Here is an 18,194-nt window from a genome sequence, read left to right as displayed (position 1 = left end):
GGGACCTGCATGAAAAACCTCCTAAGCTTATCTTTACCAGCTTAGGTCAAAAAGTTCCCCAAGGTACAAAATATTCCACCCTTTGTCCTTGGATTGGCCGCTACCACCACCAAACTAACACTGGTTACTGGGGAAGAGCTGTTTGGAAACATCTTTCCCCGCAAATACTTCCCAAAACCTTGCACCCCACTTCCTGGACAAGGTTTGGTAAAAAGCCTCACCAATTTAACTAGGTGACTACAGACCCAGACCCTTGGATCTTAAGAACAATGAACAATCCTCCCAACACTTGCACTCCTCCCCCCCTTTCCTGGGAAATGTTGGATAAAAAGCCTCACCAATTTGCATAGGTGACCACAGACCGAAACCCTTGGATCTGAGAACAATGAAAAAACATTCAGTTTTCTTACAAGAAGACTTTGAATAGAAATAGAAGTAAATAGAAGTAAAGAAATCCCCTCTGTAAAATCAGGATGGTAGATACCTTACAGAGTAATTAGATTCAAAACATAGAGAATCCCTCTAGGCAAAACCTTAAGTTACAAAAAAGATACACAGACAGAAATAGTTATTCTATTCAGCACAATTCTTTTCTCAGCCATTTAAAGAAATCATAATCTAACACGTAGCTAGCTAGATTACTTACTAAACGTTCTAAGACTCCATTCCCGGTCTATCCCCGGCAAAGGCAGCATAAAGACAGACACACAGACCTTTTGTTTCTCTCCCTCCTCCCAGCTTTTGAAAGTATCTTGTCTCCTCCTTGGTCATTTTGGTCAGGTGCCAGCGAGGTTACCTTTAGCTTCTTAACCCTTTACAGGTGAGAGGAGTTTTCCTCTGGCCAGGAAGGATTTTAAAGGGGTTTACCCTTCCCTTTATATTTATGACAATTACCTAGGACATTTTGTAACTCTTGCCCTCAGCCCCATCCCATCAGTCAAGATGACGGAATGGTGATTTGCATGCTCTTCGTTCTTGGCTATCGATGGCCACACATTCAGTCTGGCTGGATCCTGTTTGCAATTAGGCAGAATGCTCCCCCGACCCCCATCAGTATAAATCCCTCTTACCCATCTTCCCTTGGGATGAAATACAAGCTACTGACAGACCCCGTGTCACAGAGTTACTTAAACGTAGTGAATACTCTCTGATGCATAAGTGCCGACTCTGTGGGTGCTCCGGGGCTGGAGCACCCACTGGAAAAAAATAGTGGGTGCTCAGCAGCCACAGGCAGCCCCCCGATCACCTCCTCCCCTTCTCCCCCAGAACTCCAGACTGCTGGCAAGCCCTGCTGATCAGCTCCTCCGCCTCCCTCCCAGCGCCTCCCACCCACTGCGATCAGCTGTTCAGCAGCGTAAAGGAGGCGCTGGGGGGGAGAGGGAGGAGTGGGGGCAGGAAGAGGTGGGGGAGGGGGCATAACAGGGCAGGAAGAGGTAGGGTGGGAAGAGGCAGGGGGGTGGGGGCACGGGGAAGGGGAAGAGTGGAGGCAGGGCCTGGGTTGGAGCAGGGCTCGAATACCCCACAGGAACTGAGGAAATTGGTACCTGTGCTTTGACCAGGGTCTGAACTCTTGTGGGTGCTGACTGACCGAGTGTCAAGGGTGATATGTAGGGAATCAGGGATCTTACCCATACCAAGCACTCAGAGGTGCTGAAGGTACTGCTCATACTGGCAGCATCTTCTTAGCGGTGTTCTCCTTGTCTTTGTCCTTATCCACTGGTACCATTGGCCCGATGCCTATGCCCATTATGTCTTTAGGCACATCAGTGGTATCTGCCGCTCCTGCTCTCTTTTTAGCAGCCCTACATGAAAGGTCCACGGCTGTTTTCTTCAACCTATAGTCCCTGGATGTCAAGGGCTGTGGGGAAGATTCACACCTTGTGGATGATTCCAGGCATGGGTCCTGGGGAGGCTGAAGGGTTGCCTCCCTCAGGATAAGTTTTTGTCTCAACTCTATGTCCTGCTGAGATCTGGGTTTGAGTTGTTGACAGAGATCACACTTCTGAGGAATGTGGCCTTCCTCAAGGCAGTGGATACAGTGGGGATGTTTATCCACCACAGGGATGGCCTCTTTACATGAGAACCACTTCTTGAAGCCCAGCGAGCCGGGCATGCCCCATGACAAAGAGGAAACTAAAAGTCTCTTCTTTTTTGGAGGGTGTGGGGCAGAAATTAAAGAAAAAAAAATCTACAACTAAAAGAGAAGGAGATTAACTCGCTACTGAAAATTGTAAGGAAAGAGAGTAGAGACAATGATTTACAAATGGACTGCTAATGGGTCCGTCTCTAGCCAGTGGCAGTTAAGAAGGAACTGAAGGGGGTTTGCCCACACACGTTGGTTAGCCTTGTGGTGGAACATGGGGGATGGGGGGAGAAGCACGTGTGGGCCAAACAGACACTGCAATCAAAATTCTCCTGTGCAAGCACATCTAGAGTGGAGCATCCATAGGGACACTACTTAAAGGAGAACGAGCTATTCAGACACTGTACTTATAGCAGGCCAGAAAAAAAAAAAAGAATTCCTTCTCATGAAAAAAAAAAGGTGTTTTGACATTTGTTTTTGTTCCATATCAGAATGAAAACAAAATATTCCAAGAAAAAAACAAAACAAAACAAAAAATAAAGGGAGAAACTAACTCTCTAGCCTGCTAGTTACTGCATTCACCTGGGATGAACCTGATTCAGAGCAGGGATGTTCATCTGGGTTTTCTGCATTCTCAATTGAGTGCCCTAACTACCCCTTCTGGCTACTCTGGGGTGGTTCTCGTTTGTCCCTCTCACCACCAGAAATTCCATCCTGGACCTGAGAAACCTTCTCCATGAATTTTTCATCAAATTCAGTACATTTCCATGAACAGTTTCGGTTTCAACTAATTGGCAGCTTCCAAAGAAAAAAGGTCAACAAATCCCAGCTAGCTCTAATTGTACCCATTTTCTAATGTCAGCTACTTTTCTAATGTCATATATTTTGGTATCCTCCAAAAAGAATAAAAAGGTTAATATTAATACAGTAAATTGACACCAGGAATGGCTAATAATCATTTCTGCAATAAACATATTCAGATTTCTAAATCATTTAGCATTGATCTATCTCTGCTCCCACTAATGTCTATGGGAGTTTGACTGCTGACTTCAATGGGAGGACAGTTAGGAGGACAGTTAGGGAGGACAGTGCTGCCCTCTTTTGAATATCCTACTCTCCCACAGGCGCCAACTTCTGCTCATGCCGGTGGGTGCTCGATCCCCCCTCTGTCCCCGGCCCAGGCCCGCCTCTTCCCTGCCTCCTCCTCTGAGTGTGCCACGTTCCCACTCCTCCCCGCTCCCTGGCGGATCTTGCTACCGGGTGGGAAGCGTTGGGAGGAACAGGGATGTGGCGCGCTCAGGAGCAGGGGGTGCGGGGCGGGCAGGGAGCTTGGCTGCCGGTGTGTGCAAAGCACCCACTATTTTTTTCCCGTGGGTGCTCCAGCCTTGGAGGACCCATGGAGTTGGCTCCTATGTTACCCTCCAAATTTATTTTGCTTATCGCCTTTCATAAAAAGTCTACCTCAGAACTTGTCACAAACTTAAATAGTTAAAATCAATAAAATACTACAAGAGGGAGACAGCAACTGAGAGGCACAGACAAATAAGACAAGGTATATTTTTAGCTGACATTTCAAAACAGATAGAGTGTATTAGGAAAGCCATTTCAGTTGGCAGTAACTGCACAGATGAAGGCTCCAACCAGTGGCAACAAATTTTTGAGAAGGTGCAAGAAGGATTTCATTGTCAAATGAGCAGGATAGAAAGAGGGACAGAGAAAGGAAAGTCTTGTGTCTTAGGCTTTAAGCAAATCCACTGAGGAATTGAATAACCAAGAGGGAAATTTTGAACAGGATCTTGAAAAACTTGATAAGTTTTGTTCCTAGATTGGGTTCACATGTTTGCGCTTCTTTGTATATTGGGGAAATGAAGGCAGGTATCAGCATTCTCTACTTGTCGGAATTCAGGGACTGGGGCACAGAGAAGGAAGATGAAATATACAAGATCATAAGAGAAGATGAAGGCATGGTTGATGATTTTAACAGGTATGATGCTGAGGCGGTATATTGATCTCCAACGTGGCACATAAATATGGCTGCAATGAATCTATCATGCAATGGATGCAATCAAGCCTGAAACAGTCAATGCATGTTGGCGAAACCTATGGAAAGAATGTGTGAATGATTTTAAGGGATTTCCTACCATTGACAAAGAAGTGAAACGCATTGTTCAGGTGGCCAGGCAAGTCGGTGGTGATGGTTTCATCGACATCCTTGAGGAAGAAATTGAAGAATTAATTGAGAGCCATAGAGAAACATTGACTAATGAAGAGTTAGAGGAACTGATAAAATCGTCTACAGAAGACGAAGACGATGACGATGACGATGAACATGAAGAGCCAGCAAGTTGGAATCTTCATAAATTTGCTGAAGTGTTTCAAACAGCAAAACACTTGAATGATTTAATTTCTGAATACGATCCCTCTCTGGAACGAAGCCTCAAAATCACACGTAGTATTATGGACGATTTGAGACCGTAGCAAGAAATGTTTGAGGAGCTCAAGAAACAACAGCGACAGTTGCTGATCACCATGTTTTTCAAGGAAAAACAACCAGCAGCAGATGAAACTATGTAATCAACTTCTTGAGCTGAACCAGAGCCAACCACTTTGTCTACCACTCGCTCTCCATCACCCAGGCTCTCTTTCACCTCCGTCTCCTGGATCGACATCAAGCCCTGATGACCCCCTGTAATTACACCCTGTAATTAAAAATACAGTACTGTAAAATTATATTTTACATATATACTCTTTATTATATACTGCACATTACTGCATACATTATACATTTATACATATTACTGTACAGGGTTGTATACACAAAACTATGTACAGTATACTGTACTTTATGGGCAATTTAAGGGATTTTCAAGGGTAACTTGGACTATACTCGATTTTCACCTTACACACTGACTTTAGAACCTAACCCCCGCATAAGATGTGACTCCTCTGTATTTATAAAGCTCCAAAATTGTGCATAGTTTAAAACAGTCAAACACAAGATATTGGGCTCAATACAGAAGTTACTGGATGAAATTCTCTTGGCCTGTGTTATACCAGAGGTCAGACTAGATGATCTAAAGATCCCTCTGGGCTAAAAATCTCTGAATCTATTAAATGAATGATGTAGTCATTGCTCCAGTTAGGTTAGGGCCAGCCTATGATACATATTCAGTAGTACTTTAGACATCAAGTAGTCCCACTAACTTAATTAGGACTACTTCTGATGTAAGGTACTATGCAAAGTGAGAAAGGGTGTCAGAATCTGGCCCCTGCTGTCTAAATGGGGGTACTGTGGTATAATCTTATGTCCACACCTGTACAATGAATCCCACACTCTGGCTCAAATATTTCTGTTTGGCCATCATTAGAGCATTAGATTTCTCCTTGTTAACATTACCTCCTGCTCAACAAACTACAGTGTAACTTTCTATTTTGTTTCATCAAATTAAAAGGAGAAAGGAGACCGTCTTGTGAGTCTTTCATTTTATAGACAGCCAGTCATTTCATTAACACTTTTCATATTCTTGTTTGTCATGCTGACTGACTGGAGTAAAAAGATTTTGTTCCCATTAACATATGATACAGCTGTACTTTTTTTTCCCAGGGAAGTATTGATCGGCAGAGGAGTACATTTATTAAAATGTAACCAGCATCAACTCTCTGGTTCATGCTAGAGGTGCACACTTGAACCGATTAAATGGTAATGATGAAGAAAAATCAATATCCTGGGATCCTTCTGCTCTGAGCCTCACCGGCAAAATGGCCTTAGCATTTAGAAAATGAATAAACAAATGAGCATAAACCTTGGTATTTTATTTTAAAATATGGGTTAGGTTGGAAGGACACCCTCATTATTATTTTGAGCAAGAGGATCAAAGGTTAAAATAAATCTGATAGGGGGAAGTGCTAAGCAGCCACCCTCCAAAAATCTGGCCCTTTTAACGTGTCTCAGTTTGCCCCTCCCCCACACGCACACACAACTGGCATTCTCAGTGTTGCCAACTCTTGTGATTTTATTGCAATTCTTACACTATTTGGTGTTTTGTTAAAAGCCCCATCTCCTGAAAATGAGTGATTACATGACAATCACAATTTTCATTAAAAAAAAAGGAAATTTCTAGCTCACATGTTTGTGAAGAACAGCCTGAAGGTATGACCCAGGTGTACCCAAGAAGTTCAAAACCCAGAAGGTAAAACACACAATTTTTTAAATCCCATGATTTTTTAGCCAGTCTTCTGGTTTTTTTGAGGATTGGGGGTCTGACCCATCAGTTTTCAGTGTCTGAGATTGGCAATACTACGCACTTAAAATCATTACTCACATTTGAAAATTTACACCAGTAGAGTTATAAAGAAATCACCAGTAAGAATTGTCCTGATCACAGGATGTCCATGCAACTTAGTCTGGGTACCTCTTGGTCAGATGATAATCCCCACAAATCTATCCCATTAATATAAACTCAGTTCATTGGTTAAAATATAGTCTAGGATTTATATTAGCAAATGCTATAGTTTAGATAGCAAATCAGCTTACAGTATAAAGCCCTGGTTTTCAACTGCTCCTCACTTTCTCTGAAGTGCCTCTGAAGTAAAGGGTGAATCTGGCAGCTATTCCGAAGGATCTGGTGTTAAAAACCACTCCAGTCATTGCAACCCTAGCAGCATGTATTATATTCAGGGATTGACAAACCCTAAGGAGGTGTCAGTAGGTGTGTGGGGGAGAGGTGAAAGGTCAAAGCGGGGGCGGAGGGGGAAGGAAAGTGGGGAGGCCTATATGGAAAAGGGAAAAAGAGAGGTTTGGAGTGTGAAGTGAATAGATCAGGATATCCACAGGAAAGGCAACTATGACCCTGCACAGCTATTTAAAAATATTCAGATAGATGGAATTTTGGTGTAAACTCTGAAGACCTAGTTTGTAACCTAATCTGATGAGAGAGAGAGAGAGAGAGAGAGAGAGAGAGGCGGATGTAAATTGGTGCTAGTTACATGCTGAGTAGAGTTACATTGGAGTTGCATAAAAAGGAACCAACAGCATGGTGTAAGAAGTTTTAAGATAAAGTAGGGTTGATCTACTTACCTAACCCCTTCAATCCTCCTGTCCATTTTATTTTTTATGCCACAATCTCACCCCTTCAAGCATGTCTTGTACCCACTTACAAAGATTTAGCAATGTGTAACTTGTATCAATATTTCCATCATCCCTGAACTTACTTATGAGAGTATATTAAAGTTAATATTCCACAAAACCAGCTATGCACATTTCAGCTGAGCCTGAAAGGCAGGCTGGGGACAAGGATGCTCGCAATTATGGGTATAACTCAAAATTTGAGCAAATTTGGAAACTGGCTTCAACCAGCCCTATTTGAGCATGTAGCTGGTTTGTTCAAAGAGCATAATTTCCATAGACGGATTGGACATTTAGAAGCACAGGTGCATAGTCTGTAAGCACAATGTTCACATGCCCAAAGAGCTAGAATTCTTTTGATAGTCTGGACCTAAATTTGCACAGGCAATTTCAAAGTCTCCAAGACCCATTTTACAGATACTTACTGCTCTTATGAGTGGTCTAATTTCTTTATAAACCATATCACCAGTAGTAACCATTTATAAGACTGGGATCTGGATTTGAACATTTGGCATGAATTCAAAAGACATTTAATCTTTTAGGTTCCTAAGACCCTGATACAACTCCCATTCAAATCACTGGGGATATTTGTATGGAGCTGAACAGAGCTCCGAGAGAGATTATTATTCTGTTACTATTCTTGCTATTTCTATTATTAGCATTATTTAAAGCACAAAATATAAGCAAGAGACCCCAAGAGGAATAATTCAAGAGAATGTCTCTCTAAGTACACATCTTAAAACTAATCAACTGGGTTTCAAAGGAGTAAAAATCTCCCAAAGATCCTGGAACTAAGAGAGCTATTAAGAAAGAAAACAAAGCAGAAAATAGAGTCATTAAAATGAAAGAAAAATATGAGGCACAAGTAATCGCTAGATAAAGGAGAAATATGTATAGACGGAGGATCTTATCTGACTTATACAGATAATAAATAGAAACCTGCGGCTTCCACTGAGCAAAAATACACTTTGTGGTGTTGCATTAGGGACAGAGACATAGTGCTGACATGGGGAAAGAACAGCTGACGTAGCAGGTTTTGAGCTGTGCTTTTATATCAAAAGCGTTGCAAGATGAAGCAGGTAGTTGAGTCTATCAGCATCTGCCGCTGTATTATAGCATATTTCACACAGAGTCACAGAATGTATGGCCAGAAGGGACCACCAGATCATGTAGTCTGACCTCCTGTATGTCAGAGGCCACTGACATCGCCCAGAACCTGCATACCAAGCTCAACAACCAGAATGAGAACAAAGGTTTACAGACCACAGAAGACTAAACTGTTGTCCACCAAAGGCAGAGAACAGGAGGGACCAAGGTGCCACCAATTCCTGAAAGCCCTGAAATTTAGAACTAAGTTAGCTATTAGGAAAAAAACTTTCTAACGTTAAGAGTAGTTAAGCTGTGGAATAGGTTTCTAAGGAAGAGTGTGGGATCCCTATCACTAGAGATTTTTAAGAAAAGCCTGGACAAACACCTGTCAGGGATAGTCTATGTTTACTTGGTCCTGCCTCAGAACAGGGGCCTGGGCTTGATGACTTCTGGAGGTCCCTTCCAGGCCAAGAGTTCTATGACTCTATGGATGGCAGGGGATTGATTAAGAGAGATAAATGCAGATGGCACTGGAGTCTGATCTCAAGTTATGTCAGGGTAAACCTAGAGTAACTCCCATTCAAATAAATAGAGTTACCCAGGACTGATATTGGTGTATTTTAAAGCAGTGACAGAGGGAGAAACAAGCTTGGCTCAAGCATTGCACAGCCCATGTAGGATCCCAAGCAGAAGCTTCCTCTAATTCTGTCTTTGGCCAGTCCCACACGGTGCAACAATGGGATGACACAGTGCAACAATGGGATAGGCTCTAAATTAGCTGTTACCACTCAAGAAAGAGATCTTGGAGTCATTGTGGATAGTTCTGTGAAATCATCCACTCAATGTGCAGCGGCAGTCAAAAAAGTGAACAGAATGTTGGGACTCATCAAGAAAGGGATAGATAATAAGACAGAAAATATCATATTGCCTCTATATAAATCCATGGTATGCCCACACCTTGAATACTGTGTGCAGATGTGGTCGCCCCACCTCAAAAAAGATATATTGGAGTTGGAAAAGGTTCAGAAAAGGGCAACAAACAGGATTAAGAGTATAGAACGGTTTCCATATGAGGAGAGATTAATAAGACTGGGGACTTTTCAGCTTGGAAACGAGGCAACTAAGGGGGGATATGGTAGCGGTCTATAAAATCATGAGTGGTATAGAGAAAGTAAATAAGGAAATGTTATTTACTCCTTCTCATAATACAAAAACAAGGGGCCACCAAATGAAATTAATAGGTTGCAGGTTTAAAACAAACAAAAGTATTTTTTCATGCAATGCACTGTCAACATCTGGAACTCCTCGCCAGAGGGTGTTGTGAAGGCCAATACTATGACAGGATTCAAAAGGGAGCTAGATAGATTCATGGAAGAGAGGTCCATCAATGGCTATTAGCCAGGATGGGCAGGAATGGTGTTCCTACCCTCTGTTTGCCAGAAGCTGGGATTGGGTAACAGGGCATGGATCACTTGATGATAACATGTCTGTTCATTCTCTTTGGGGCATCTGCCATTGGCCACTGTCAGAGGACAGGATACTGGGCTTGATGGACCTTTGGTCTGACCCAGTATGGCCATTCTTATGTTCTTATGACATGCTTAGCTATGGACTGTAATTCTTATTCACCAGTACAGTTCTAAAGTGATCCCCACATTTAGCATCAGGAATAATTTTAATTCCAGGAAATAATGTCCAGGATCTTTGAGAGTGTTCTGGTCTGCAGGGATGATAATCCTGTAGGAATAGAGATGGTTCTAAGCCACATTCCTAGACATTTTAGGGACATCTGAAGTGTTATCTCTTTAATTTTCTATCTTTATTTCCCTGGGATTGCAGGACTAGGTCTCAAATCTTCTTAGTGTCTTCTCTGTTTCTATAAATGAGTAAAACTTTAGAGTTTTGTTGAAATTTATCTTCTACTTTTTTTTGAAACGTAGAGATGCGATGAAAAATACGGCATATACCCTTTTAAACTTAATGAGTCACTTGCCATAAATACAGAAAGTGCCTCTGATATTTTGGGGGTGAGCAGGCTGTTATTAACCTTGCCCATTGCTTTTAATGCATGATAGACCATTAATGTGTGTGCAGTAAACAGAAACAATTAAATAAATTTGCTGGAAAATGGCCTTGTAGGTAACACCCTCCTCCACTTGACTATAACAACCTTTCCATCATGATCAATTAAGCACTGTTAGTAAAATAGGATACTCAGTCAGAAATATAGTTTTAACCTTGTTCTTTGAATGAAACCATTCTGGAGTGTTGCCACCCCCTCCCATCACATCCAGGCATGATTTAAAAAAGGTACCAGATGTAAAGAACTAAATATAAGTAGCCTAACTAAACAAGTACCAGTGGATGGAGGGAGGGGGATATGACACATGGCCAAATGTATTTGGATGCTATTCATAGCAAAGAGGGAGATGATTTGTTTAGAGTGATCCAAGGGAGTAGAATTAAGAATAATGGGAGGAACTTGAGCAAGGGAAGTAGTGAAAGCCCCACAGCTTGAGAAATTTAAAACAAGACTCTGTAAAGCTTTAGAGACTAAGCTATAGGCATCTGGCCAACTCTGCATTGTCACTGGAGGACAGATAAATTGGCCTAATAAAAACAGACATTTTGCATTTTTAATTTCCAGGACTTTCTCATAGACTCATAGATATTAAAGTCAGAAGGGACCATTGTGATCATCTAGTCTGACCTCCTGCACAATGCAGGCAACATAATCTCACCCACCCGCTCCTGCAATAAACCTCTCATCTATGTCTGAGCTATTGAAGTCCTCATTTTTCTGGTCCGTCTCTCATTTTCTTCTTCACTTCTGCCTCTTTTCCACCCCACCTACACCCCCAATCTAACCAGATAATTCTCTCTTTTATCCCCAAATGCATCTCTCTCCTTCTTGCGTTCCTCATTTCAATCCCCTTGATTCCAGATAGGCTTCACTGAAATGATTGGAAAGAATCCCATTGATCTCAAAGGACTTTGGAGCAGGGTCTTCATCTGACCCCACCAGGTCACCTGTCAATGGTGCTACTCCATCAGTTGTTTCTGCTCTCATACACTCTCTGTTTCTGTCACAGACCTCCTAAATGACTGTGTGCAAGCCAGGTTCCCCCGTGTAAAATGGAGATGATATTCTTTTTTTCCCACACTTTGTTTCTGTTGATTCTAAACTCTTCATGACTCACATTACTTTTTTTACAATGTGCATGTACAGTGCTTAGCACAATGGGGCCTTGAACTTGGCTTGAACTCCTAGGCACTATTGTAATACAAATACTATCAAAAATAAGGAAAGAGTCAGTCCATCTCTTGAAGGCTCATTCCCTAGGTCACTGCTCGATTCCACAAACCCTTACTTGCATGGGTATTCTTTATTCTTACAGACTGTCCCTTTGATGTGGAATCACTCTCTTTATTTCCTATTTTTAGCAAAATTTTAGCTGGTCTTTTTTGGGAAGCTTTCCATTCCATTTGCTGACCAATCTCTATTCCACCTGTGTGTGTGTGTGTGTGTGTGTGTGTGTGTGTGTGTGTGCAGGTCCACAAACATCCCCAGTGCTCAAGTACACTCCAGCAATTTCAAAATGATACTTTAAGGACAGTTCCCCCCCCTACACCCCAACTAAAGTACTAATTTTAGTTTTTAGTTTTTCTTTCCTCCTGATTGTAAAAGAATTTAGGATCCATGCATGTAAGGGGCCAGATATGAAAGTTTGTATTGTGCCATCATGTACCTTTTATAATGGTTAAACGTTTTGTTTTCTATGCACCCTGAGCTGCAAAATTTCCAACATTATGCAAGACACTGCTTTAAAAAGAAATGATAAAAGGAAAAACGGTTACAGAAATAATTTCTCTATTTCTTGATGATGTGTTTAACAGTTCTAACATGTATAACATTAAAATTTTATCAGCAAATCAAGAAAAGGCCATTTTGTACAGAGAAATCAATTTACCTAGCAACTATCCACCAGACTCACTTGTAATTTATTTTGCCTATAAAACACTTTACTTTTAGACCTAATTTTATTTCTTCTGGAGAGTAGAGAAAGAGAAAACACTACACATTTTTTTGGCAGCCTGCAGGAGGTAAACAGGCAACTGCAGAGACACTAATAAAGATAAAGAAACTGGATGTAAAATGAAAGGCTGTATCCTTCAGTAACTGGGGGAATATTGTTGAACACCATACTTGGTGCTCCACTGAGAATGTGGTTTATTCCCCATAGGGTGTACAATTTATGTTGAAGAAAGTGTGTGGAATATGGAACTCATGAATTGTTATGGGATTATGTTATAGGGATAGGGATGTCAGAATAGCAACAATAGAACAATGGTCTATCTAGCACAGTATCCTGTGTCTTAATGTGTCAGATACCAGGTGCTTCAGAGAAAGGTGCCTGAAGATCTGCAGAAAGCAGTTATGAAACAACCTTCCCATGTACAAAGTCTCATCCTAGTCTTCTCAGTTAGAGATTGGCACATATCTTCTTTGATTCTTTAAAAATTCTTGCTATTGTAACTCTGGTTGTTATTGTTATCCATATAAATAAATATCCAATGCTTCTTTGAATGCTTCTGAACTCTTGAGCTTGGTGATGTCTTGTGTTGATGAATTCCACTAGCTAACTGTGCACTCTGTGTATGTTTCTTTTCATCCGTTTTCAATCCACTGTCTTTCAACTTGACTGAATGTACTTCTTTTTACCCTTTATTCATCCGTTTTCTAAAGTAAATAATTTCTATTCACATGGAATTTTCTCCAGGTATTTCATCATTCTGGTCATCTGACCGAACCACCTCTGTAGAACTGCAACAGTTGATTATATACGTGTGTGTGCGTGCATCTGTTCATCTATCCTTAGGATAGAACATGCAGTAGAACATATCTATCTATACCAAGATATCTATTTTATAAATATATATATATTGCATGAATGAGTCCTGTCAGATAAAAGAGAAATCTCTGCCTCCCATGTAATTACTCATTTTTATACACAATCTTGACACAAAACTTTGGAGGCTCTGTAATATTCAGATTGCAATAATCCATCCCCCAAGCCAGTAATCCTCTCCTCAGAGGATTCTCCTCTCACTTAGACAGACCCAAGAGGTTTGAATAAGTCGGATAAGCATCTGGACTTTTGTGTTATTAATAGGGCTGCTTGAAAAATGGGATGAATTTCTTTGCAAGTATTTTCGCACATTTTCCCAAACAATTTCTAAAACTGTTTTTTGTTCATCCAGATCTAGTTATTAATATTGTTTATCACTTATTTTCTTGTAGCACCCAAAATGCACTAGGCAATATCCACACACAGAGGAAGAGACAGTTCCTGCATCAAAGAACTAAGAATCTAAGGGCTTGTCTACACTTAAAACACTGCAGTTGCCCAGGGATTCTCCCATTGGCCTAGAAAAGTCCACCTCTCCGAGAGGCAGTAGGTAGGTCGACCAGAGAATTTTTCTATCAACTGAGCAGTGACTACATCAGGGGTTAGGTCAGTTAAACAGCATCTCTTAGGGGGATTGATTTTTCATACCCCAGAGCAATGTAGTTATACCAACCTAACTTCTTAGTGTAAACTAGGCCTAAGCAATTAATCAAACCTCAACTCACTGAGATTCACCCACCACTAGTGAATGTTTTCCTAGGGTTGGCCTACTGAGTAGAACCAGGACATGTCCTAAGGGTATCTTACTGTTAGCTCTTCACTGTAACCTCTAGTTTATTGATCAAACCATCTTCTTTCCTATACAGCAGGAAAAGTTAAAAATCCCTGTGATGGGGCACACTCGCCCCGCATGAATAGGAAGGGCTTAACACCACATTATGGGCTCAGAAAGCCATGCCCCCTTCTCCCTACTGGGCATGCTTCAGCTGTACCAGTATAAAAGAGAGCAACCCAACTCAGTCAGGAGGAGAGGCCGGCGGGGAAGGATGTGTGCCAGGAGCTCCAGCTGAGGACGGCCTCCAGCCTGTGCCAGAGGGGAACGGAGATGTGGACCACAGCCTCAGACCCCAGCAGCCCACGGAGCCCCAGGGAGCAGCCAGTGCTGGGGAACTAAGAGATCTCAAAGCCTCCTGGACTACAACGCCCGAGACTGTGGTAGGAAGTGACCCATGGGTGGTGTTGGAGTGGTATCTCCCACCAAGGTAAGCTTGGTGTGTTTTGGTGCGACTCCCTGCTGGGCTGGTAGCTGGTCATTCCACTGCTACTAGGGCCCTGGGTCGGGGCCCGGTGGAGTCGGGTGGGCCTGGGCCCTCCTACCTGGGCTGCCGGCCCTCCTGCCGGCAGCCCCCATGAACTCTGGCTTTTGGGCCACACTGCCCTGACAGTAGGGGCATGGTTTGTGGACTCCGGCCACTAGGCCGTACTACCCTGAATGAGCGGGGCATTCGCATTGACTCTGGCCATTGGGCCACTCTACCCCCACAGCTAAGCCCAGACCTGCATACTTGAGTTGGGGGAAATAAGCACATAAGGCTTGTGTGCCTGCCCCATTCCCACTTGCCCCACACCGGACAGGGCCCACCTTAATCATGTCACAATCCCCTTGGGCCTTTTATTTCCTTCTTTGAAAACTTAGATACTGCTCAACATAGCTATGTTTCTAGTTGCACTTGTAAACACAAGAAGGTGGGAAGATTTGAATCCTAAATACAGTTTGCTGAGGCTGGTCAGATGTTATATTTCTGACACCAATAAGGAAATTTGCATATAAAACTGTACTATCAACATCTCAGTTCAGTTGTCTAAAAAGCTTGCTGTATTAGGCATGTTATTGTTTCCTGTCCATTTTTACTGAGTGTATTTGCACTTTGAGATTCTAGGCAGGACAAAAATTGGAACGTCCCAAATACTGTGAGGAAGATTGTGTTTCACATTAGAGCTAGTCAGAAAATAGACATTCTTCCACAAAAAATTTCAATGGAAACAAAAAGCAAAAAAATAATTTTCATCAAAATTTTCCACAGAAAAAATATGGAACTGAAATATTTTGATTTGAAAGTGCTGCCATGGTGTCTCATGGGAATTATAGTTTGGATGCCTCATGTTCTCATTGTCCTCTCTCGACACAGAACAAGCTCCCCGTCAGACTATACCTCCCATGATTCACCCTGGTATCCACTCATGGTGACATGAGGTTCTTAATCACAGGAGACCCTGGCCATGATGCCTTGTGGGAGATGTGGTCTGACTGGGGAGCCCAGCCAATACGGGCACATGAGAAAAACAAACTAACTCCCATAAGGCACAAAGGCAGGATATCTGAATCAAAATAGTTCATTTTTTTGGTCAAAATATTTTGATTTCTAGCTGCAGTACTTGGATTTTCAGGCTTTTGATTTTTCTGACCAAAAAAAAAATCAAGTTTCCGCAGAAACCAAACACTTTTCAGAGAAAATTTTGTTCAGTTGAACCCCCAATTTTCTGTCAAAAACAGTTTAGATGGAAATTTTTTGATCAGCCCGGCTTACCCTATTTCCATCTGAAATCAGAAACAAAAACCCTACTAGGAACATTGCCTCGTGAGTTTAGCAGAGACCTAAGAGGCTTGGATGGTTAAACAAGTATCTGAAAGCCTGTGGAGATGGAATAATGGATTTCTTTAAGGGATTCAAAATCTAAACCCTGACCCATATCCCAATCCATATTCCAATTTCACAGCCTCTCTCTTTATTATTCTGTTCTGAACCAACTTCCCTTCTGCAGTATGAGCAACTCCAAAGTTGGGGCTGTTTGATGTCCCACTTTGAATCCAAATTTTGCTCCTCATTCTCAACTCCAACAGAAATGTAAACAAAGCCTGAGAGTCCGCAGACTTCTTCAGTCAGTGCATCAAGAGTGAACACAATTTTCTGGTGCTTTGTCCTGTTCTGTAATGATTTATGTGATGGGGATCCCACCACTTCCCTTGAGACACTGTGTTTTTTCTGATATTGGGACAGATCCTGAGGCTCTAATTCATAGTCTGATCCAGAGCCATTGAAGTCAATGGAAGGAGGAATATTAACTCCAGTGAACATTGGATCAGGCCGTTAGGATTTAAGCCCACTCATTGCATGTTTTCCTTTGCTTAATCTCATTACTGGTAGATATACCCCTGGAGATTATTCATTTTTAGCCATGCATTTAAGAAACTAGAGGAAATTTTGCATCTTTATATTATATCTACTGCAGATACAGTTTAAAGAAGCTTCTCTTTAGAGGTCACATGCTCTAGTTCTCTTCCCCATGTCAAGAGGTGTTAATGGTGCTTTTAGGACACCCATTACCAGACATGCCAGTTTTTGAATGTGCAATTTGGAGGATGGCAGCAATAAGTACCATGCAGCAGCACACAAACTATCTGAGCCCTCCAACATTATCTGAGATACATTCACATCAGAATAGGGACCTTCATTGGCAACAAGGTTTTACATTCCACAAATAATTTATTAAGATACAGAACATTCATCTGCCGGGATTTAGAAATAAGCCTGCATCCTGTACAGATTGCACATTTCAGCTTCAAATTGGAAACAAAGGAGTCACCAAACATTATTAACACAGCTGCAGTTTGTAATAGATGCCACGGGTGGCTTCCAGCTGAGACAATCTCAGCACGGCTCCTACAGGCTCAGCCAGAGGGAGCCTCCCATTTGGCACAGCTGGTAGATCCTACAAAATGAAAGGGATCTGGGTCAAAAGTTTGGCAGCAATAACATGCAGAATGTTTCCTATGTATGTGTCCGTCTGTGCCTCTGTTTATGCTATTGGTTAAGCACCTATTTATACTTTCTATCCAGTGAATCAAGTCACTGGACAGGGGATGCTGCTAATTGGATGAATCTGCTTCAGGGCCTGGCCACCAGTTGCTCAAAGAAACCTAATCTAGGATATAAAACTGCAGCAGCCAAAATGTTCTGTGCCTGTAGCTCATATGCAGTGCAAGTGCTGAGGGTCTGGTGTTGCTCCCAGTCAGTGCAGGAGGAGAATCCATTGTAGAACATCTACTGGATATTCAGTGAGAATTTCTCCTGCTTGACACATGCTGCCAGCCTGCGCAAAGCCTGAGTATGTGGGCTTTGTGCATGACATCTCAGAGAAGTGGAGAAGAAATCCTACATCCTGGCATGAAAGCTTGGTACAGAGCAACTGTGCAACATTTCTGGGGTCAATTCAGTGTGTAGTGTAGGAGTGCTTCTGGATTCCTTGCTGATGCTAAGCTTTCACATAGACATGTATACAACTCAAGTTTTCTACCACCTTTGGTTGGCTAGGAAATGCCATCACATCCTGATGGATGGTGACCTGGCCTTCAGTTATTTATGGCCTTTGTCACTGCCTGACTGGGGACTCTTCAGGGACTAATGCACCCCAGCAAGTATTCACAGTGACCCTAAGCAGCGTTTTCAAAACACAGTAGGATTTTGCTGGAACACAAGAATGGAAATCCTTCAGTTAGCATGGAAAAATGAAGGTTAAAACATAGTATATAGCACAATCCAGCAGCCAGACTGTAATGGATTTCATCTTAGACTCTTTTCAGAGTAGTAGCTGTGTTAGTCTGTATCAGCAAAATCAACGAGGAGTCCTTGTGGCACCTTCGAGACTAACAAATTTATTTGGGCATAAGCTTTCGTGGGCTAGAACCCACTTCTGTGTCTCTCCCTGATTCCCGAGTCAGTCCCAGGTAAGAGCAGCCCACTTGTATCAGAAGCCCACACTTTATCCCTTGCTGGTCACCTCCCAGTCCTTTTGGCTCCAGGCAGACCACACTGAGTTCAGAACCCCATGTGCTGGAACTTCCCACAATTGAGCATGGATTGCTGAATCACTGGGGTTTTCCATTGTCCTTCTGGACCTCTTCTTGATCTAGGTCAGTTTCAACCAG

The 18,194-nt window shown here is 42.2% G+C and overlaps 1 long non-coding RNA gene across 1 annotated transcript in view; it reads right to left on the bottom strand.

Moving 5' to 3' along the window:
* Window positions 1-4,548: 4,548 nt before the first annotated feature.
* Window positions 4,549-18,194, bottom strand: part of LOC142071983 (uncharacterized) — a 104,051-nt gene continuing 90,405 nt past the window's right edge. Inside the window, exon 4 of the long non-coding RNA XR_012668266.1 lies at window positions 4,549-4,782. This is a non-coding gene — a long non-coding RNA (uncharacterized LOC142071983). The remainder of the gene's footprint in view (window positions 4,783-18,194) is intronic.

This window comes from Caretta caretta, chromosome 5 (genome assembly GCF_965140235.1).
Source record: "Caretta caretta isolate rCarCar2 chromosome 5, rCarCar1.hap1, whole genome shotgun sequence".
Classification (NCBI taxonomy): domain Eukaryota; kingdom Metazoa; phylum Chordata; order Testudines; family Cheloniidae; genus Caretta; species Caretta caretta.
The sequence above is the reverse complement of the archived record's forward strand: the minus strand, read 5'-3'. Positions and strand labels throughout refer to the sequence as shown.